The sequence below is a fragment of the Procambarus clarkii genome, chromosome 23, assembly GCF_040958095.1.
Source record: "Procambarus clarkii isolate CNS0578487 chromosome 23, FALCON_Pclarkii_2.0, whole genome shotgun sequence".
Lineage (NCBI taxonomy): Eukaryota > Metazoa > Arthropoda > Malacostraca > Decapoda > Cambaridae > Procambarus > Procambarus clarkii.
This window is the reverse complement of record NC_091172.1, coordinates 30,398,257-30,422,038: the sequence shown is the minus strand read 5'-3', so window position 1 is coordinate 30,422,038 and position 23,782 is coordinate 30,398,257. Positions and strand designations below refer to the sequence as shown.

Here is a 23,782-nt window from a genome sequence, read left to right as displayed (position 1 = left end):
CCTACCTACTGTTGCTTTTAATAGTCATTGATCTAGTCTTTGCTGATCTGCATCAAAGGTGATGAACTAAGTTGACATTGTTGATATACACAGCAATTCTGCTAGAAGCCATCTGTCAATGAAGAAGGAACTCCAGTATGTTGCTCTTCTACCATAAGTGTTGTGCTCCACTAAAATATGAAAAGAGGGTGATACAAAATTAGGAAAAACCTCTTGCAGTTTTAAGTCAGCCAACATATAGTGTAAAGTGAGCAGTGCAGGTTATCCGGTAGCACTTATCATATCTCAGTAATGTCTAGGAAATGAGTCATTCAGCAGTGAGGAAAGTTGGGTTATCATCTATTCCCTCCTATCAGAGCACAATATGTCGTGTACTAAAATGAAGCAGAATTTGCGATTATGGCTGCTAAATGATGTTCTTAGTGCTCTTGTGTAAATCTCAAATAACAGTACAAGATGTATTAAAATAGGTCATTAAACAACCAGTAATTGTGGATGCTGTATTTTAAAACTCTGATATCTCATAAAGATATTAAGATCCTTCATTTACTATTGTCCCAACACAAGTCTTTGTTTTCATCTTTAAATTTGTTTGTGCACATCCTTCTTATTCTTCAGTAAAATAATTGGCTTGTTTTCAAACTAGCCTTTGTAGACATATAGGGACCTGCTTTAGATGTTAACTTAGTCAGGATGGTACTGATCACAAATTTTTACTATTGTTTTAAACCTTTTTATACTTCATGTTGTATTATTATTTGTATAAAAAATACTGCATATAAATAATGTACCTATAAATTTTACTACTAGCAACTCAACAATATTTGATTCTATAAACTTTTAATGAGAAAATGAATAACAAGAATTTTTCCTTTTTAAAAATAATTTTCTAAGTATATAAACAGTCATTCCCTAATGAAGATTTAAATGAATAATGTATAAGAACTTTTACATTTAGTTTCATCAAAATTTAACAATTCTTATTTAGTATTAAACTTGTACTTAACCTGTTCCAGCTCGAATAATTTCCATCTAAATCATGTCCCTTTAGTGCGTTTTGTTGATGTTCTAGTTAATGTCTCCTCATGTTGATTAAGACAGAACTGTTATTGTGAAGTCTGATTGTTTTCACCGTAGGATAAGGAATCTCACTGATTTTACCACATCCTCTGTAGTCAGGTTAACTTATCCCAATGATCTCGTGCCCTAGTCATATATTTATTTTATATGCCCAACCCAAAGATTCACTAAAAAAGGAAAGAAGTATTGTTGATGAGTTCAGTGAAATCTGTTATAATGCTCTGTTCAAATTATTGTTAAAGCAAACCATTTCTGCATAAAAAAACAATAGTAGTTTGTTTTTTCCTGCAGTAATAGTTAAATTTATTCCTACTTCCTAAGGAGAGAGAGATTTTATATATACATACATAAAGTATTATATTAAAGTAGCCTATCTGATATGGCATGTGAATAATGAATACTGAATTTTTCATACTTCATAGCCTATATTAAGAGAAATAATGGGTGAAAGGGGAAGTTTCTGCTGACATTTCAAGGCTTCTCAATTTTGGGATATCTCCAAGTTTTTAGGCAGTGCCAAGGCTTAACAAACAATACCGGTCAATGTACGTGGTTTGATGTTCGTTTATCATTCTCAAAATGTTAATATTTCATTATTAGTCATAACAATGATCACCTTGATCATATTCCTTTTTGAATTGAGCATTTTTGCTTAACTATTATCTTTGCTTTTAAAGTACACAAAGGTTTTCTTGTCAAATGATGTCAGGTTAATTGTTATCTTCTGAACTGATATATAATTCTTTTAAATTCAGACCTGCCTTAACTGATCTTCTGAAAGGGGCCTTTATATTTGTATTGTGCTTGTTTTTTCTTGTTGGTTAAAGACCAGTAAGACTTTCTCCAAACCATTATCCCTAAAACCATATCCTATTCTTCCCCAGCCCATAGACCCCACCCATATCCTATTATTCCCCAGCCCATAGACCCCACCCATATCCTATTCTTCCCCAGCCCATAGACCCCACCCATATCCTATTATTCCCCAGCCCATAGACCCCACCCATATCCTATTATTCCCCAGCCCATAGACCCCACCCATATCCTATTATTCCCCAGCCCATAGACCCCACCCATATCCTATTATTCCCCAGCCCATAGACCCCACCCATATCCTATTCTTCCCCAGCCCATAGACCCCACCCATATCCTATTATTCCCCAGCCCATAGACCCCACCCATATCCTATTATTCATACCCATACTATCTGCTCAGCTACGATGTTATTGGCTTTCTCACCCTCAATTGCTAATGTTTGATAAATAAGTTCTTACTCCCAGAATTTTATAATGACAACTGAAGTTTTATCTTTAGATGCATAATAGATAGACCACATACATTAACATAGAGAAATGGGAACTCACTAAAGCTGTAATTAGGCAGTAGGATTTCATACTTGTTAATTTATTTTTCATAAATTTAGCATACCAAGGTGTGCTCAAAATTAAAATATAATGAGTGACATGGTAAAGCAACTATCAGTGTTATATGTATAAGGGACCTGAACCACCCTGAGTTTTAGACTTTTTTTTTTTTTGAGACTGTACAGCTTATGGTCATGACAGCTGGCCATGTAAGAAACTGTCACAACTAAGTTTCTGTAGACCATTATTGAGTAAATATATAAACTGTACAGGTAAATATTAAACTACATATTAGTATGGTAGTCCTTAATTTTATTACCTCGGAATAAAATTCAGTAGCATGCTAAAGTGAGATTTGACCATGTATAATCTATGTACCATGATTTCCTCATCAAAATTATAATAAATTTGAATTACAAGAGGTATTGTTTTTAAGGCAATAAAATGTTAGAAAATTAGATGCATTGAAAATTTAAACAAATGTTGATACAGTATAATCTTAGTACAGTATTTATAGTAACACTTTGTGTAACGAGGTGACTAGAAACAGAATTGGATTTCATCTAAACTTCAGGAATTCATATGGTAACACATGATTCAGTAAGTTCATAATTTTTGTTCATAGGTCTTCCAGAGTTTTTTGGAAGTTTTTTCTCTTGGAGTGAATAGGTGGAGAATGTGTGTGCATGGGTACCTATGAGTGACTCACTGAGAGACTATGTATACTGCAGTAAGAAATGAAGCCACTCAGGGACCAATATGTTGGCTGAGAATAAGGAACACTATACCTTTATTATTTGTTTCAATGACATAATTTCCCTTGATTTTACACTATATGTTAAACTGTACAAGTAAACCTTGTGTTTAGTGCCTATTTTTTGTTATATTAAAAGTTACACATGTTTGATGTGTACTACACACACAAAAATATTTTTGGGGTTAATTTCTTATATACTGTATATCAAATTAATGATGTTCGTTTGCTCAGTCAGTGAAATGTACAATACAGTTCAGTGACTCACTCAGAAACGAAATATAGTATAGAATAAAGTATTTTAATTATATATATATATATATATATATATATATATATATATATATATATATATATTAGTATATTTTGATAGCAGTCTTTCTTGTAAACATATGTTGTTAAATATGACCGAAAAGGTAAGATTAATAATTCTAACAAGAATTTTCTCAATATTTCTTATGTTTCTCTTCACTGTCGATGGTAATTGATAAACCAATTCTCCAAAATTCATTTTTATTTCTAATCTGACACCTGAATGCGTTTCATAATAACTTATTACATTTTCAAAGACTTTAGTTTACACACACAACTGTAACCTTTAAACACACAAAATACATCCATACTTATTTATACTCGCTTTGGGTGAGGTGATATGGTACAAAAGTTTTGGGTGAGGTGATTGACATTTGCACATGATAGAACATGAACCAATGGGTATAAAAACATAAGAAAGGAAGTAACTGCAGAAGGCCTATTGGCCCATGCTTCCTCTTGATGCTTCTATATTGGTTTGGGGTCTCAAAGTGGGAAAAATATAGTTGTGCATTAATTGGCTGTTGATTGCTGGTGTTGACTTTTTGATGTGTAGTGCCTCGCTGATGTCGAGCCTCCTGCTATCGCTGTATCTATCGATGATTTCTGTGTTGTTTGTTAAGATTTCTCTGGTGATGGTCTGGTTGTGAGAAGAGATTATATGTTCCTTGATGGAGCCCTGTTGTTTATGCATTGTTAATCGCCTGGAAAGAGACATTGTTGTCTTGCCTATATACTGAGTTCTTTGGGGCTTACAGTCCCCAAGTGGGCATTTAAAGGCATAGACGACATTGGTTTCCTTTAAGGCGTTCTGCTTGGCATCTGGAGAGTTTTTCATGAGTAGGTTGGTCATTTTTTTTTATAGTAAATTGTCAACGGTATTTTCTGATTTTAGTCTGTAGGGATAACGTTCCTATCAACAATATCTTTCAGGACCCTTTCCTTCGTTTTATGAGCCGTCGAAAAGAACATAAAGTTCTTTTAAAATAGTCTAATAGGGGGTACATGTGTTGTGTTAGTTGACTCTTCAAAGGTTGCATGGTGTTTCACCTTTCTTTTCATGATGTCTTCAACAAAACCATTAGAGAAGCCATTGTTGACTAGGACCTGCCTTACCCTACAGAGTTCTTCATCGACTTGCTTCCATCCTGAGCTGTGGCTGAGAGCACGGTCGACGTAAGCGTTGACAACACTCCTCTTGTACCTGTCTGGGCAGTCACTATTGGCATTGAGGTACATTCCTCTGTTTGTTTCCTTAGTGTAGACTGCAGTGTGGAAGCCTCCACTGCTTTCTGTGACTGTTACATCTAGAAAGAGCAGCTTCCCATCCTTCTCCATCTCGTAAGTGAAACTCAACACAGAATTCCGCTCAAATGCCTCCTTCAGCTCCTGCAGACGTCTGGCATCAGGTACCTGTGTAAAAATGTCGTCAACATACCTGCAGTATATGGCAGGTTCCAAGTCCTTGTCAACTAAGACCTTCTGCTCGACGGTACCCATGTAGAAGTTTGGAAACAGGACACCTAGGGGAGAACCCATGGCGACCCCATCTACTTGCTTCTACATGTGCCCATCTTGGCTCAAGAAGGGTGCCTCTTTAGTGCAAGCTTGGAGTAATTTCCTTAGTGTGTTTTCTGGTATGTCAAGAGGAGTACAAGCCGGATCACAATACACTCTGTCCGCTATCATCCTGATTGACACATACAGACTGGCTAAGCGACTCAACGGCTTGGTGACTCCTTATGTACCTTGTGCTTTCAGCCTGAAGTCTCCAAAGGAATTTGTTGACTTACTGCGGGGAACACAGGCCATAGGGATAAGAGCCTCGTTGGATGTAGAATCACTGTTTACCAATGTACCTGTGGATGAAACAATCGGGATGATAGCGGACAGTGTGTATCGTGATCCGGCTTGTACTCCTCTTGACATACCAGAAAAACTTCATAAACAACATTGTATTTGTATTCCAATGATTGACTGATTGAAGAAGATTAAGCCACCCAAGAGGTGGCTTAATCACCTTAATGAATAGCCCGTAAGTGGTAGATTTTTTGGGAGTGAATGTAATTGTATTCCAACATAAATGAGGTGAGTTTGTATTCCAACATAGATGAGGTATTCCAACACGGTGAGTTTGCAATTCATAAACAACAAATTGCAGGTAAAGGATGATATCCAGAGGTTAAAATTAGGAAACAGATTCACGAAAATGAAAAGGAATTGTGTGAAACATTAAACGAAACGTTCCAAAGTGTGTTTGTACAAAATGAAATCTTCAGAGAACCAGATGCAATAAGAATTCCAGAGAACAACATAGAGCACATAGAGGTGTCTAGAGACGAAGTGGAAAATATGCTCAAGGAGCTAAGTAAGAACAAAGCAGTTGGCCCAGATGGAATTTCACCATGAATTTTGAGAGAATGTGCATCTGAGCTCAGCATTCCACTTCACCTGATTTTTCAGGCATCCCTGTGTACAGGAGACATAGCAGACGTGTGGAAAAAGGCCAACATAGTTCCAATCTACAAAAGTGGTAGCAGAGAAGACCCCCTCAATTATAGACCTGTATCATTGACAAGTGTAATTGCCAAAATATTGGAAAAAATAATTAAAACTAAATGGGTAGAACACCTGGAGACAAACGATATAATATCAGACCGATATAATATCAGACCGTCAGTATGGTTTTCGTTCTGGAAGACCCTGTGTAACAAATTTACTCAGTTTCTATGATCGAGCCACAGAGATTTTACAGGAAAGAGATTGTTGGGTTGACTGCATCTATCTGGACCTAAAAAAGGTTTTTGACAGAGTTCCACATAAGAGGTTGTTCTGGAAACTGGAACACATTGGAGGGCTGACAGGTAAGCTGCTAACATGGATGAAAAATTTTCTGACTGATAGAAAAATGTGGGCAGTAATAAGAGGAAGTGTATTGGACTGGAGAAATGGGGGGCCACTTAGTAGCATGTCTTTGCACCTTTTCCAGTTTGTTGATGTGCTTCTTAAGATATGTGTACAGATTCCTGAGCTTCTCAAGCTCCATCATATCTACATTTGAAACTGTGTATGGAGTCAGCCTCAACCACATCACTTCCTAGTGCATTCCATTTACTAACTACTCTGACACTGAAAAAGTTCTTTCTAATGTCTCTGTGGCACATTTGGGTACTCAACTTCCACCTGTGTCCCCTTGTGCATGTACCACCCATGTTAAATAATCCATCTTTGTCCACCCTGTCTATTCCCCTGAGAATTTTGTATGTGGTGATCATGTCTTCCTGGGCTCTTCTGTCTTCCAGCGATGTGAGGTGCAGTTCCCTCAGCCTTTTCTCGTAACTCATGCCTCTTAGTTCCGGGACTAGCCTAGTGGCATACCTCTGAACTTTTTCCAGCTTCGTCTTGTGCTTGACAAGGTACGGACTCCATGCTGGGACCGCATATTTCAGGATTGGCCTTACATACATGGTATGTAAGTTGCGTTGTGAGGAGGTACAAAGCATCATGGACATCCAAAGCCCCTATTCTTCCCTCCATCCTCCTCAGGTCATTCAGCTTTTCTTCAAGGATTACCTCAATGCCACTCGAGCCCAGAGGTGCCCCTAGCAGCACACTGTTGGTGGGAGTGATCACTGGGGCTCCTGGGAACGCGATTCATACTGCATCTATGATTGGTTGGCTAGATGAGTTGATGTCACACTTTCATGGATTTAAGGTGAGTCCTAACTCCTCTCCCATAGATTTCACTAGCTGTAGATTCCCTAAAAAGGACTCCTGTGTCCCTGCCAGGGTGCCAGTGTCCAGAAACTAAATGTTGAGTTCACTGGTCAACCTGCTTGTGACCTAAGCAGCCATGCAAAAAATGAAAGGGGCAAGTGGGTCTCCCTGCTGCACACCTTCTGGGGAAACAACTTTATGTTCCCCAGACAACAGGTGTCGATTCCCTACTGTACCCTGCTGAAATGAAAGGGAGTAGACAAGTAAAGCTTGTTCAAATGTGCATGCAGTATACAGTGGCCCCTCCGTTTACAAATTTAATCTGTTCCCAGAGGCAATTCGTAAGCCTAAAATTCGCAACCCGAAACAAATTTTCCCATAAGAAATAATGTAAATTTAATTTATCCGTTCCACACCCCCAAAAATATTAACTTCAAAATACATTTCATATCTAATTCACACAAATATTTAGTACTATAGTATGTACAAGTTATAGCTTACCTTTATTGATGACTCTTGTTGGTGTATGGAAGACGGTGAGTAGGGGGAAGGAGGAGAGGTGTTAGTGTTTGGAAGGGGAGCCCCCTTCCATTATAACATCGGGCAGTGATGACTTCTCTGGGGTACTCTCTCTCTCTCTCTCTCTCTCTCTCCTATGTTTTGCAGGAATATCATTAGGACCTGGTTGTGGCTCGTGGTTTGTTTTTCTCACTAAAAACCTTTCCATAGAGACATATTTTTGTTATGTTGTAACACTTGACTGTAGTGAGGGATCACAGTGTCATTAAAAAAGATTAAGGCAACAGTCTACTACAGCTTGCTCTGGGTAAGTTGTTTCAACAAAAGTTTGCATTTCTTCCCATAGTCTACACCACTTCTTAATTGTTGAGGAAGGGAAATTCTGTACTGCCTCCTCCTTCCCTAAAGACATTTCCTCAGCTGTCTCTTGTTGCTGCTCCTTGTGAAGGGCTAGGAGTTCTTTGGTGGTCTGTTCTTGGCTGTGTTCCTCCACCAACTCACAACACACAACTCTCACATCACTGTGAATGACATTTCTTTTTCTAAATTTCTCAAACCATCCCCTGCTCGCCTTAAACTCTTTCATATCTGCATTACTTGTTCCAGTGGGTTTTCTTTAAAAGGTCTTCATGCAATAGCCTTGCTTTTTCACAAATGATGGCCTCTGAAACTCTATCACCTGCTAACTCCTTGTTGTGTATCCAAATTAATAACAAATTTTCAACATCTTCAAGTGTTTGTGTTCTTTGTTTTGTGATTATTGATATGACTTTTGCCACTTTAGCACTCATAATGATCTTTTTCTTAGCAATTACAGTGCATATCATTGACATATATTTGTTGTACTGCCTAGCTAGTTCAACAACCCGTGTACCATTTTCATGTTTATGAATGATCTCTTGTTTTTGCTCTATGGTCATCCTTACATGTGTTTTCTTAGGTTGAACCTTACCACTGACTTTCTTGAGACCAATTGGCATGATATATAATAATTACTTATAAGTTCAGAACCCAAAAAAGCCAAAAAACAACAAAATTCTTTACAAAGAATTCAAGCGCGATCGTCACTAAGCGGCGGAAGGCACTGGTAAACTGAAGCACAGGCGACCGTGACACCAGGAACCACGTGCTAGGTTGCCCACATGTGTATCAACAAGCTACATTACTTTGGGCAAAACTTGTAGCCCGATTCAAATTTTAAGAAGAAATTGGGCTCGTGATCCGAAAAGTTTGTAAAAATAGGGGCATTCGTAAGCCGAGGTGTCACTTTGTGTGTATACAGTGTATGTATATTTTATATAAATATAAATATAAATATATATAAATATATATATATATATATATATATATATATATATATATATATATATATATATATATATATATGCAGCAATGATCACAAAAACACTGATCCAAGTATGCAGAATAACCACATGTGAAAAATAGAAAATGCTTAACGCATTTTCGGCTAATTCGCCTTCAGAGCAAAGTAGAATGATTCTACTTTGCTCTGATGAAGGCGAATTAGCCGAAAACGCGTTAAGCATTTTCTATTTTTCACATGTGGTTATTCTGCATATATATATATATATATATATATATATATATATATATATATATATATATATATATATATATATATATATATATATATATATATATATATATATATGCATGCATAAATATATATATATTCTGATCCATCTTTCTGAAGATGTGTTATTAAATACGAAAGCACTTAAGGAAATTCCTGTTTCAATTCTTTCTTCGTGGTCTGACACTATCATATAGTAGACATATACAGTATATATATGTATATATATATATATATATATATATATATATATATATATATATATATATATATATATATTATATATATATATTTTATATATATATATATATACTTTCATACATATACACTGTGCCTAGAACTGAAGGACAAGAGCTATGAGGAGAGGTTAGAAGCATTAAATATGCCAAAACTAGAAGATAGAAGAAAAAGAGGCAATATGATCACTATGTACAAAATAGTAACAGGAATTGATAAAATTGATGGGGAAGAATTCCTGAGACCTGGAACTTCAAGAACAAGAGATCATAGATTTAAACTAAGTAAACAAAGCTGCCGAAAAAATATAAGAAAATTAACTTTCGCAAACAGAGCAGTAGACGGTTCGAACAAGTTAGGTGAGAAGGTGGTGGAGGCCAAAAGCGATTGTAGTTTCATAGCGTTATATGACAAAGAGTGCTGGGAAGATGGGACACCATGAGTGTAGCTCTCATCTTGTAACTACACTTAGGTAATTACACTTACATATATAATCAATAAGAGCATGAGAACTAAAGAGGTTGAAGGAGGCCTATTGGCCTATATGAAGCAGCTTCTATTCATATCCTGTTATGGGTGACTAGGCCCATACATGAGAAACTCATTCATAAACAGTATGGGCTTATTCACCTATAAGAGGATATTAAGTGGAGCTGCATCATATGGACCAATAGGCCTTTGCAAATATTTTACTTTTATGTTCTTACCAATTCATACACATTCAGTGACCCATTCATACATTAATATGTATTAGTGAATGATTGAATGACTGCATGTATGTATCAATAAGAACTGCGGAAACTGCAGAAAGTCTAATGGTCCATATAGAGAGAAGCTGCCCTGTATGGGACAATAGACTTTCTGTAGTCTGTAGCTCCTTTATTATTATGCTCAAATGATGACTGGTTGGTCTGATATTCTTCATTGCAACCGGATAGAGTTGTGAAACCCTTATGAAGTTAATCAGTATACATATCATGTAATTAGTATGGAAATTTATACCATACTATAATGTGATATAGTATTTATACCATACTACAGTTTATCATGATTACCGCATTGGCATAGTAACATTTGTGATGATGACAGCATTGACTTAGCAGTCACGAGATGACAGGATTTTTTCATGAGCCAAGGTAAATTACACTACATTCATATAGAGTTATTATGTGTATCTATATTAGCATCATTGGAATGAAACCCAGACAAAAATAGTTCAAATCACATATGATAACCACGTTATCCCTGTAAATCGACGTATGACGATAGCCGCACTTTGAGGGTTAAATGACAATCACAGGCCAAAGGAAGAAAACCAAAAAGGAGTTGACAATAAATACTAAACTGATACAAATTAAGCACAGTAGCTAGAAATAAGTTTAATGATTCACGTTTGTAAAGAGAAAGACAGATAGTATAGCAATAGGGATTGAAAAATTCGTAGATTAAATTGCAGAGATAGCTGAAAGGCTCACAATCAGAGATAATATAATATTTGTGACTACAAAAGAATTGGTAGCCATGAAAAGGGGAAGAATCACTTCCTAAGAGTTACACACAGAAATCACAATAACGTGATGCATCAAATAAACAAATCCACAAGGGCCGTGACGAGGATTCGAACCTGCGAATCCCTTGTGGATTTGTTCATTTGATGCATCACATTATTGTGATTTCTGTGTGTAATGATGTAAGGGCGAAGAGGGAGAACGGCCTATTGACATAGCTCGAGTGCATGGGGGAGTTGTGTAAAACCCTGGTTTGTGTCTTGGAGAGGCTGCAGGATCCAGTAAGTTCAGTAGAACTTTGGTTTCAACTCTTTTAACCATGTCGTAGCTCAGTCGATTAAGGCAGCGTCTGGGATGCTCCTGGACGCAGGTTCGAATCCTCGTCACGGCCCTTGTGGATTTGTTCACTCCCTAAGAGTAACCCTGAACATGACAAAACAGATGACAGAAATGTTCAGAAAATGATGAAGGGGAATCCTTGGATAAAATAAAATATTTTGCCAAGGAAGACAAAATATGGAGGCCTGGGTAGAGACCTAGCCACGAGGAATTGATCCTTGGAACCACCCCAAGAATAGGCTAAACCAGAACCTGGTGGCAATGAAATGATTGATTGAGGGGGGAAAATAATGATAAGGCTCAGGCAGAGTCTGTAAAATAGAACATACAAACCAAGCAACAAAAGGGTTAAAAAGAAACTGGTTAATAACAATTTTGTATTCTAACATAAATGAAGTGAGTTTGTATTTTAACATAACTGAGGTGAGTTTGTATTCTAACATAAATGAGGTGAGTTTGTATTCCAATGATTGATTAATTGAAGAAGATTAAGCCACCCAAGAGGTGGTACAGGCATGAATAGCCCATAAGTGGTAGATTTTTTGGGAGTGAATGTGATTGTATTCCAACATAAATGAGGTGAGTTTGTATTCCAACATAGATGAGGTATTCCACCATGGTGAGTTTGCAAATACTGATGATAAATGATGCAATACAGCAGAAAATAATGGATATTATTGCATTGGCAGATCAAAACTAGGTATAATTCAAAATTAGGTGTTATTTCCAAGGAACTCTTCAATTTGAAAATAAGATATAAAATGAAAAAGGTAGTAGTGTTACAGTGCTGATGAATGAAAACATGAGTAAAAATGGAATTAATACTCAATAACCCATGAGATGATGACACTGTTGCACTAGAGATCTGAAACCAAGTAGATAATTTAATAATCATAACTGCCTACAGTCCACCAGTGAGTAAGATGTGAACAAGGAAGGAACTAGATAACCAACAATCCTTCTTGAAAGAGATGATTAAAAGGGCAGCCAACAATACAGTGGCACTTTGGCTTCCGAATGGCCCTCTTTACGAACTTTTCGGGTTACAAGCCCAATTTCTTCGTAAAATCTGAATCGGGTTATGAACTTTGCCTTGGATAACATAGTTTGTTGATACAGGTATGGCTAACCTAGTGCATGGTGGTACGGCGACCGTGCCTCAGTTTACCAGTGCCTCCCGCCTAGTGACAAATTGCGCCTGAATTCTTTGTAAAGATTTAAGTGTTTTCGGATTTTTCGGTATTTGAACATAAAAGTAATTATTATATATCATGCCATGGGTCCCAAGAAAGTCAGTGGTAAAGTTCAACCTAAAAAATAGTTGTGAATAGCAGCAGTAGACGATGTCCATTCCTCATTCAGAAAATGTGTGAAGTATGGGAAGAACTGCAAAGTTTTGTTGAAAAATCTTACCCAGATAAAGCTGTAGCAGGCTGTTGCATTGACCTTTTAAATGACAATGTGATGTCTCACTACAGACAATTTTTAAAATGTAGGGAAAAACAAGTGTCTTTAGACAGATTCTTAGTAAGACAGGCAAGCAGTGAGCCACAACTAGGACCTGCAAAACGAAGGAGAGGGAGTACCCCCAGAGAAGTCATCACTGCCTGATGCTATAATAGAAGGGAACTCCCCTTCCAAACACTAACACCTCTCCTCCCCCCCCCCCTCCTCACCATCTTCCATACACCAACAAGAGTCATCAATAAAGGTAAGCAATAATTTGTACATTAGTACTAAAGATTTGGGTGAATTGGGTATAAAATTTACTTTAAAGTTAATATTTTTATGGAGTGTGGAATGGATTAATTCAATTTACATTGTTTCTTATTGGAAAATTCTCTTCGATTTACGAATTTTCGGGTTATGAACCGTCTCTGGGAACGGATCAAATTCTTAAGCTGAGGTACCACTATATAAACAAGTCTGTTTGCACTAGTTAACTTTAATCTGAAATCAATAGATTGTAAGTCTTATGAAGCAAAAACAGAAGAAATGTAGACCTGCAAATTTCTCAGTCTTGTCCTCGAGACACTTGTACATCGGCACATAAAGCCGGTCATACAGGGGTCTAAGTGAGTTCTTCTGTAGATTTGATTAGGGAAGTTTATTGGAAGGCAAGGATATACAAAATGTTGTAACAAGACAATGCCACCAAAAAATTCATAACAAATCAGAAATTGCAAGAGGGCCGAAGATCAAAAAGAAAGAAATGGACTCAGTATAGGAAGAGGCCCAACCCACAATCATCAGCAAAACAAACAAGCACAAAGGATAATGTAGCAATGAGAAGGGAGAAGAATAGAATCTGAGAAAGGGCAGCAAACAAATGCAAAATGGAACCCATTCTATTTATATATTAAGTCAATTGGCCATGATGGATGAAATCCAGAGACTAAGGGTGAGCAAAAGATTGGTAGTCAGGCTAGATGGAGTGTCACCTTGTGCACATGAGCTTTACATACTCATACAAATTATTTTCCAGACATCCTTACAAACAGGGGCCCTAGTAGATATATGGAAGAGGACAAACAATCCCAATGTACAAAATGGTAACACGAGACCCACTAAACAACAGATCAGTATAATTGACAAGTGTGGTAGCCTAAACATTGGAGAAAGTAATTAAAACCAATTGGATTGAACATTTTGAAAGAATTTACACAATAATGGAAAAGGAGTATGGTTTTGAACTGGAATATCAGTCATCACTGCCTGATGTTATAATGGAAGGGGACTCCCTACATAACAAATTTACTTCTTACAAAGATCATACAGGAAAAGGATGGTTGGCCAGAATAAAGTTTTCTAGACCTGTCACAGAGAAATAGGGATGAGTCCAGATAATAAACTGTCACCAAAGGATCACATTAAGAACATAATAAGAAGAGATTTATTCTGAGCTTGCATATTTCAGAACTGCTTTTAAATTCATGGAAGGAGAAATAAAAAATATATATACAATGGCACCTCGACTTACGATTGGCCCGACTTAGGATAATTTCGAGTTACGATGTAAATTTGATAGAAAAATGCGACTCAACTTATGATAGTGTCGTCGACTAACGATATTTGTTGGTACACGTTTGGGTCAACTGAGCGCGTGGTTCCCAGTCACGCGGGCCAACCTGCCTCAGTTTACTAGAGCTGCCCGCTTAGTGATGATCACGCCTATAAATAAGAAATTTCATTTCGCTGGTGATTTTTTGCTTTTTGAACATAAAACTGATTCTTATATATCACGCCATGGGTCCCAAGAAATTCAGTGGTAAGGTACAACATATGAAAACACATAAAAGAATGGCCATAGAGGAAAAACAACAGATCATACGTAAACATGAAAATGGTACTAGTATTGTTGAACTAGCTAGACAGTACAATAAATCTTCAGAGGAGGAGGCAGCGGAGGCATTGGAGGATGTCCCTTCCTCATTAATTATGAAAATGTGTGCAGTATGGGAAGGACTGCAAAGTTTTGCTGAAAAGAATTACCCAGATAAAGCTGTAACAGTCCGTTGCATTGATTTTTTTAATGACAATGTGATGCCTCACTACAGACAAGTGTTAGAAAGAAGGGAAAAACAATCTTCAATGGAACGATTTCTAGTCAGAAAATCAAGCAGTGAGCCAGAAGCAGGTCCTAGTGGAATGCAGGAAAAAGGTGCCAGAATGTGTACCTCAGAGAAGTCCTCACTGCCTGATGTTATAATGGAAGGGGACTTCCCTTCCAAACAGTAACACCTCTACTCCTCCACCCTCCTCACCATCTTCCATACGCCATCAAGAGTCCTCAGCGACTGGTCGAAATCGATGGTCCATTTCATGGAAAGAGGAAGAAAGCATGACAGACCATTGGACAGGACGTTGGACACTCCCAGGACATGAACGACATGGAGATGCAAACCCCAAGAATGCAGCAGAAGAGCTATCCAAAGTGACCAGCCTCAAAGAACCACGGACCAAAGAGACCCTCCCTTGAGAACCCTCTCTCACGCCGTATTGTGTGCTTGATGAAGGAGAGGGCACCAACGACCTTGGCCAGACTGATGAGTGCTGGTCACAAAGCCCCAACCAACAGACAAAGGGGAAGGTGCCATGGCACCCCCCTCCCCAAATGAAGAGGAAGCTGGTGATGCAGCAACCAGAGCAGGGACAAGAGAAAGCACCCAGTGATCGTGAAAGTGGCGAAAGGGTCTGTCCCAAAGGAACCAGAACAGCCTCTGAAGCCAAACCCTGCCCAATGGGTAAACCAAAAGGGCAAAGTTCAGGCTCTCACACAGCTGCTCAACCAACCTCTGAGTCATCTGGGTCTTCCCTTAACATCCACAAACAGCTGCACTGCAGTCAGAGCAAGGCTGCAGTGCAAGAGGCAGGGAAAATAATGCCGCCCAAGAATCCCATAGAAAAATCCAACAGGGTCCAAACCTGAAATGGGACCAATTGGAACTTCTGCCAGTGGGCAAACCAAGCAAGTCTCCCTCCCACCACCACATCAAAGGGGCAACCTGTGAAAAGACCAGTGTGAAGCATGATAGCTCCAAGCATAGCAAGGACGGTGGCAGTCAGACGAAGAAGAAGAGGCCTGCGGAAATGCATCCAGCTTTCCGACTCCACCGGAAAGGCCGAGACTGACCCCCCTTCCCCCCCTCTCCCAGACACACAGCAAATCAGAAACAGGATGACAATTCACAGAAGCAGCCAACAAAAACTGAGAAATGATGTCCTCGGGCAACAGCAGAGAACAAAATGGAGAAGCTGAAGAGAGAGCCAGGGTTCATGCCGAATCCAAATAATGATTAACCACAGCCTCCCAACACGTGAAACACGAAATGAAAAACAAGTAAACCATCTCCCGGAGAATCAGAGTACTGTATTCAAATTAAAAATGGCAGATGTCCGAAGCAGCAGAGACCAAAACTTCTGCAAGAAGAACCTCACCGAGCGCATCCACAGCCTCTGAAAGCCAATCAGAATGAAGCTTCAGGAGGCTCAGGAACCGCACGACAGAAGTCAAGTGTGAATGGGTACGAAGGTCATCAGCAACCAAGGCAGCCAATAGATGGGGGACCTGAGCATGCAGCTACACAAGACCCATGTCATGGGGAAGGGAAGGAGTGAAGAGGCATACACTGAGGGACTCCAAAGAGCTCACAGAAAAACCTGCAACACAGTAGACACTTCCTGCCGATCAAGAGTGTGAGTATGGCAGCAAAACATGTGCCAAGCCCCAAGGAAAAGCAACTGACAGTCCACTAGCCAGGATGCCTCTGGAATCTCATAATACACCCAATAAGGAGAGGAAGAACCAAACTCAAAAGAGGCCAGATCCATAACCAAGGTATAGACCGGATCATGCAGGAGGGAAGCACCAAGGGACTTCCAAGCCTCCGTAGGGGGGGGCACAAGAGGAAGGAAACTTCTGGAAAGATGAGTCTGGAGTGCCCAAAGGCACACAGAAACACACCTTGGGGGAGCCATGCCTAATTCAAACTCATACAGGAAAGAGGGATAAGAAATTCCCACTCCTCCCCAGTAAACCCAGTCGATGCAGGCAACAAAGCCATCCAAATCTAAAGAATAAGACAAGGGGGCAGCAACAGCACACACCCTAGGCAAGTCTAATAAGGTGAAAGGTAGAACCCAGGAGAAACAGACAATACATCTATGAAAACAACAAATCAAAGCCCCTCAAGACTAATTTGTGGCGAACGAGCAGCCAGGAAGAAACGTTGGCATGCCTTGTGTTAACTAAATAACAGGTCGCACGGTCGCTCCACCAGCCAATAAAAACTCCCAACCTGAGGAAAGACAGTCAGTTCCAGACTACCGGATTACCTGAAGGGCAGGGACCACCCCAAACGAGAAAGCCCCCTAAAGGAAGTGTTGTCTGAATGCCAGAAGGAAGATAACCCAGACCACGCAAGGGTAGCACTTACAAAGTGCACAGGGAAGTAAACCATGAGCACATGCAGCTCCAGTACACTAAACTCCTGGCATAGGCACAACACTCATGTAAGAGAACAGCCTCAAAGGCAAAACATCACTTGAAAACGGGAGACCGGAGCCAAGAGATGATGACCTCCAAGCACAAACATAAGTATAGAACCGAATGGTGGAGGGCCCGGCTGACCTGGGGTGGCTCCCTCCTCCCCCAAATCAGGGCAAAGGTGGGGCAAACTAGTAGATGGCTAGTTTCACAATTTTTTTTTTTCATTGTTGGGGAGTTTTTTGGCAATCTTGGGGCTTCAGTCTCGTTTTCAAATCATGTAGTAGTCTGTTTTGATTCACCTACCTTTCCCAGTGCTTCCCTGGCAGTGGCAAAGATGATAAACATTAAATGTAAAGTGTTCATGGGCCATTGCTCCCTGCGCCTATCTTGAGGGGGGCCAGGTTCTGGCTCATGGTCCCCAGCAGGCCATTAGAACTCCGTGACTGATGACACCTAGTAGTATGGCACCATCAGTGTGCCACCTAGTAGTGTGCCACCTAGTAGTATGACACCATCAGCTATCAATGTGATAGCTTCAGGGAGCCGATGGAGCTCTCCTCAGAAAAGAACAATGAGAAAAGACTACAGGCATTAAATATAACAAAGCTAGAAAATACAAGGAAAGAAAGTTGATGTGATCACCACATTAAAAAATGACAGTAATCAATGTGATGTCCAAATCACACACCAGAAAATGAAGAAGCGATGACTCAGTTGACAAGGAGGAATTCTTTACACCAGCAACTTCAAGAACAAAGGCTATAGAATTAGATTAATAAAACAAAAGTGCCAAAAAATATACCAAACCATTAGAAGCGCCAAAAATATACCAAAACCATTAGTAATTTCAAAGTGTCATATTACAAAGATTATAGGGAAGACAGGAAGTTGCAAGTGTGGCTCTCATCCTGTAACTACACTTAGGTAATTATATACACACACACACACACATCTACCCATCAAAGTACTATAGTTTATTCCAGCCTTCACTAAACAATGGTAGTCAGGATCTCAGTGTACTGGTTATATTTTTTTACAATTTAAGAATGTTTGCAAGTTATTATATGAGCACTTGAGATGATGCATATATGATTCATGAGACTGACTGATAAGAATATTTATTTGGAGTATCATGCTACAGTATCACCTTTGCTTACAAATAATTTACAGTTTTGTAATTTGTTCTTTCCTTCAAGGGGGAACATTAAATAAATTTGTATTTAAAAGTAAAAGAATGCCAAACTAGAATTGTTAATTGCCATATCCATTATTATTATGTAGAGGCCAAATAAATTAGGTTACATTTATTTATAAGAGAACCTCTGCTTGTCAGAACTCTGACACCTTTGGTAATGAGAAGCAGCATGTTCAAAAATCTCTAACTGTATACTTATAACATGGAGCAAATGTATTTACTGTTAACAAATAAATGAATTACATGTACTATGACATGGAACTGCATCACTCCGCTGAGTTTCCAAAAGTTTGTTAATGTATTGTGGTCTATAGATGTGAACATTTTAATATATAATACAGTACAGTATTAGCTTTGTTTATTCTGTTATACATGACAAATTATGAATATCATTTGAGTGAAAAAACAAAAAACAATTTGATTGAACAGGGCAAAAACTTTTACTGTATGTATTATTACTGGCGAGTTTCCTATCAGGTTTACGGGGTCCCACCCTACTCATTTTCAAAATCTAATACCTTATCACTTCTCATGATTCCCAGATGTGTATGTCCTACCCTGATCATCCTCACACATTCTTGTGCCTCCTCTTACCTCTCCTTTGCAACTCATATACCCCCTAATCTTGTTTTCCAAGTTCAAGTTTTCTATTGCATCTTTTTATGTGTCGCGGTCAGTCTCTCACCCAGATGGGGAACACACTGTGCAATAAAGATGTTATAATTCTTTAACTAAAAACAATTTTAATACCCTTAAAAATATAAGTCTGTTTGATAAAATGTACACATTTGGATGCAATATACTTTACTGTAATATTTATTTGCAGATGTAAAAAGTGCAATGAGGTATTTCTAGATACTGATGGCTGTCAATCTCCTGAAGAGAAGAGTTAATTGTCAGAAAAACAAATTTTTCTTTTTTGCAGAAAGAAAACATTTTGTTTGAAATTTAGTAACTAAAATTATTTGAGTTAATTGTAAATACTGTACTCAGCTTATACAGTATCCTTGAAGAAAGTTTTAACAAGAGCAATGATAAGTTTTTAATGCATGTGCAAAAGTGGTGTGTTATGTTCTTGTCAAATAGTGCTTATAAAGAAAAAAGTTAAATATAGGTTAAATAGAATATAAACAATTTAAAGATTGTTTAGAATGTATTATGTAGTGGAAGATGAGGATAACAGTAATCACACAAAGACCATTAAACCCCTTTGTCGGTCTTCAGCTGTCACTTCTATTTGCAGGCTAACCCTTTGACCATAGAAAATGCACATGCTTATCTTGGGGTGGTGGGGTGATGTTTCACAAGACTGAAATTAAGCCATCCAAAATTTTAAGTCTGGTTGTGTTGAAATGTTTTAAGTTAACACAAAAATGGATTGGTGATGGCAATGTCTATGGACCAAAACTGGCTTCGGAGTAAGGGCTGGAAATAAATTCAAAAGAATTTATGCCCTTGCATAAGTATGCATTCCTTGCACAAAAGCATGCACTTGCACCACCCATAGCTTTGCTGTTCAACAAATCTATAGTGTGTCATACCTTCCCCGATATCCTTAAAAAAAGCACAAGTAACGCCAGTTCATAAAGGAGGCAATCCGGCAGGCATAAAAAATTACAGACCAATATCAAATCTACCAATATTATAAAAAATATTTGAAAAAATTATTTACATACAGCTCTAGTCCTACTTCGTAAAATTCAACATACAAAGTCCCTGTTAGTTTGGCTTCCACTCCCAAAAGAGTACCAACTGTGCAATTATTAGTCTGCTTGATATAATCTACTCAGCCTTGACAAAAATGAGTTTCCGATTGGACTCTTCATTGACCTGAAAAAGGCCTTTGATGCTGTTAACTATAACTACCTCTTACTTAAACTCCACCATTATAGAATCCAAGGCCATGCCCTGGACTATATTCGATCTTAGTGATAGACACCAATATGTGGCCATCAATGATATAACCTCTCCCATTAACCATAGGAGTGCCCCAAGGCAGCATCCTAGGACCTCTCCTATTTCTTGTATACATTAATGAGCTGCCTAATGTCTCTAACATTCTTAAACCTATATTATTTGCTGATGATACTACCCTCATCTACTCAGACCCCAACCCACACACATTAAATAATGTTATAAATAATGAATGTAAAAAGTCCACTAATGGATGTCAACCAACAAACTCACACTAAATATAGGAAAGACCTACTACATCTTATTTGGAAGGAAATCAACAAATGCAATTCAGCTCCAGATAGATAATGTAAACATTAGCAATAAAAATGATAGAAAGTTCCTTGGCCTATACTTAGATAAGAGACTCAACTTTAATACCCACATACAGCACATTACCAAGAAAGTCTCAAAAAACGGTCGGTATACTCCTTTAAAATCAAATACTATGTTCCAATCTCTGCTCTTTTCTCACTAAACTATCCGCTAATCTATCCCTATCTCACATATGGTATGGGGGTTCAACCACTGAGCTACCTCAAGCTCATTATCACCCAACAAAAATCTGCTATCAGAACAATAACACACTCTGCTGTCAGACAACACTCAGCCCCTTCCCCCCAGACTTCCCTGTTTAAATCCCTAAATATAAACTCATTCCACACATTTTCTTGTGGCATTTACATTTACAAAACCCTGTTCTTAAATGCAAACCCTGATCTGGATCTCTTCCTTGACAGATGTAATAGAACCCATGATTACCACACCAGAAATAAATATCTCTTTGATATCCCCAGAGTTAAACTTAATCCGTGTAAACATACTATGCAAATAAAGGTACCTAGTTAATGGAACTCACTCCATAATGAACTGAAAAGCTGTCCAACCTTTGCCTTAATCAAAAATAAAATAAAAAAGCACCTAATTTCATGTAAATAGTTTCCTACCTAGTGCTTGAAACTCGCACTATATCTTGTGCTGCCAAATCGCCCAATATATGTACCTAAGCAATACAACTTCACCATTGTAATCATTGCTATCATCTTATATACTTACGGTCGCCGTGGTGTAATAGTTAAGACACTCGCCTGGCATTTCGCGAGCGCCAATTGCCCAGACTGCTGAATTTCAAAATCCAACTGGAAAAGAAAGATTATCAAGGCAAATGGGGTCACCTTCGACATGTCGGCTTCGTGTCCTCGTCGAGGTCACTATATAGTGTTAATGACCCTCTGGTAAATCAGGTCAATTTGGAGAAATTAGCAAATGCCATAGTTTGGCATTTGCTAATTTCTTTTTCTTAAAGAATTTTTTTTCTAAATTTCTTTCTAATTTCCTTTTCTTTCTAATTAATGCATTTGAAATTTCTAATTTCTCTGCATTAATATTACGGCATACAAATGCTAAAATAGAGAGTATTCAGCTTGATGTACTACATAAAATCCAAACATATAAATAAAAAGAAAATTAGAACTGCTAAATGTCATTTTGATGGTCAAATTCAGTTTATGGAGATTAAGAGAAATGTTGCAACTCTTAGGAACAACTTCCATCCAAGGTGTTGCATGGAGGACCTCGCAACATTCACTATATACAAAAAAAAAGATCTTGAAGCATCTTCTCAACTCTGCCAATCTAGTGCCAAAGAGATGAAGTTGAAGAGGCTCATTTATTTGTTTTACTTAATGTAGAAATATGAAGGTAAGTAGCATTATTAGTCTTTATTATTTCACCAAATTTCTACGTTACTATTTATATTTTCGTAAACTGTGCTGGAAGGTTAGTAAATCGTAAAATAGATTTTAGATTTATATGTGCAAAATCTATATATTTTTTAAATGATTTCATATGTTAATTGGATGCGAAAGTGAAAATAGTGTTGGGAGACCTAGAAGGTTGAGTGCAGGTGTGGAGGCGCCTCACCCCGCTCTGGCCGGCTTTCTTAACTCTCACACACACTTGTGTTTATAACGCAGTCCAACCACTTGGGCTGGACGGTAGAGCGACGGTCTCGCTTCATGCAGGTCGGCGTTCAATCCCCGACCGTCCAAGTGGCTGGGGCACCATTCCTTCCCTCCGTCCCATCCCAAATCCTTATCCTGACCCCTTCCCAGTGCTATATAGTCGTGATGGCTTGGCGCTTTCCCCTCTGATAGTTCCCTTCCCTTCCCTTGTTTATAACACAAATGTAAGACATCAGACATGACGCGCTGCCCATCATAACGGAGCCACCACCGTCTGCACAATACGAACGCGTGTCTCTCGCTGTGTTGGCGCTGGTGCTAAAGAAAAAGATCAAGCTGGAAAATAAGCTCATGGCGGCTTGTTCGTTCACATCACTCTCGGTAAGTATTGGTCCAAGAGTTAGTGTTTATACCTAAATATATTTGCTTGTAATGGCTGTCAGTGAAGTGAAGGTGCCCAGGACCTGATGGTTAATTAAGGCACTGGATCAGAGATTAGTCAAGTGTGTGGGTGAAGCGTCCTGCCAAGAGGGTCGCCAATGGTCGGTTACCACACCACACACTTCCACCACCCTCCGTTTTCTCTTTCATAAATCCGTATATATATATATATATTGTTACGCTCAGGTGTATTATTTTAGGTTAGGTGTCCTTTAGGGTGGTTTCTTTTGGTTTAGGTTATAATAATAATAATAATTTATTTACAAGAAGGTACAATGGGTTGGTGAGATTACATAAGATTGGTATTTTTACCTTCAGGACGGTCGGTGAGTCTATAGTCAGGAGAATAAAATTCTTTACCTAAATTTACCCGAAGGGCCAGTACTGGCCTCGACGAGGACAGGAAGCCGGCGGCTTGTCAAAGTTCCCCCCATTTACTATGATGATCTTTTCCAGTTGAATTTTAAAACCCAACACAGGTTTGACATTCACAGCTTCGATCGGCGGGTAGGTGGTTCCATGGGTTTATAACCCTATGGAATTTATTACTGTATATAGTTTATTATGGCTCTTTGTTGGCAACGTTGTCTAGTGGCGCACTGGTAACACACTCACTTTGCCAGTGATTTGGGGCTAGGCTTGTCGGATTGATTAAGAAGAGGGGTGGGGGCTGACGGCTGAGTGGACAGCGATCGGGGTTCGTAGTCCCAAGGGTCCAGGCTCGATCCCCGGCGGAGGTGGAAACAAATTCGCAGAGTTTCTTTCTCCCTGATTCCCCAGTTCACCTAGCAGCAAATAGATACATAGTGGCTGTAC

General features: G+C 38.6%; 1 long non-coding RNA gene across 1 annotated transcript; it reads right to left on the bottom strand.

Moving 5' to 3' along the window:
• Window positions 1-35: 35 nt before the first annotated feature.
• Window positions 36-23,087, bottom strand: LOC138367892 (uncharacterized). Its single transcript, XR_011229454.1, has 3 exons — window positions 22,939-23,087; window positions 21,618-21,700; window positions 36-170 (listed from the first exon to the last, which is right to left on the bottom strand). It is a non-coding gene; the product is annotated as an uncharacterized lncRNA (long non-coding RNA).
• Between the last annotated feature and the right edge of the window lie 695 nt (window positions 23,088-23,782).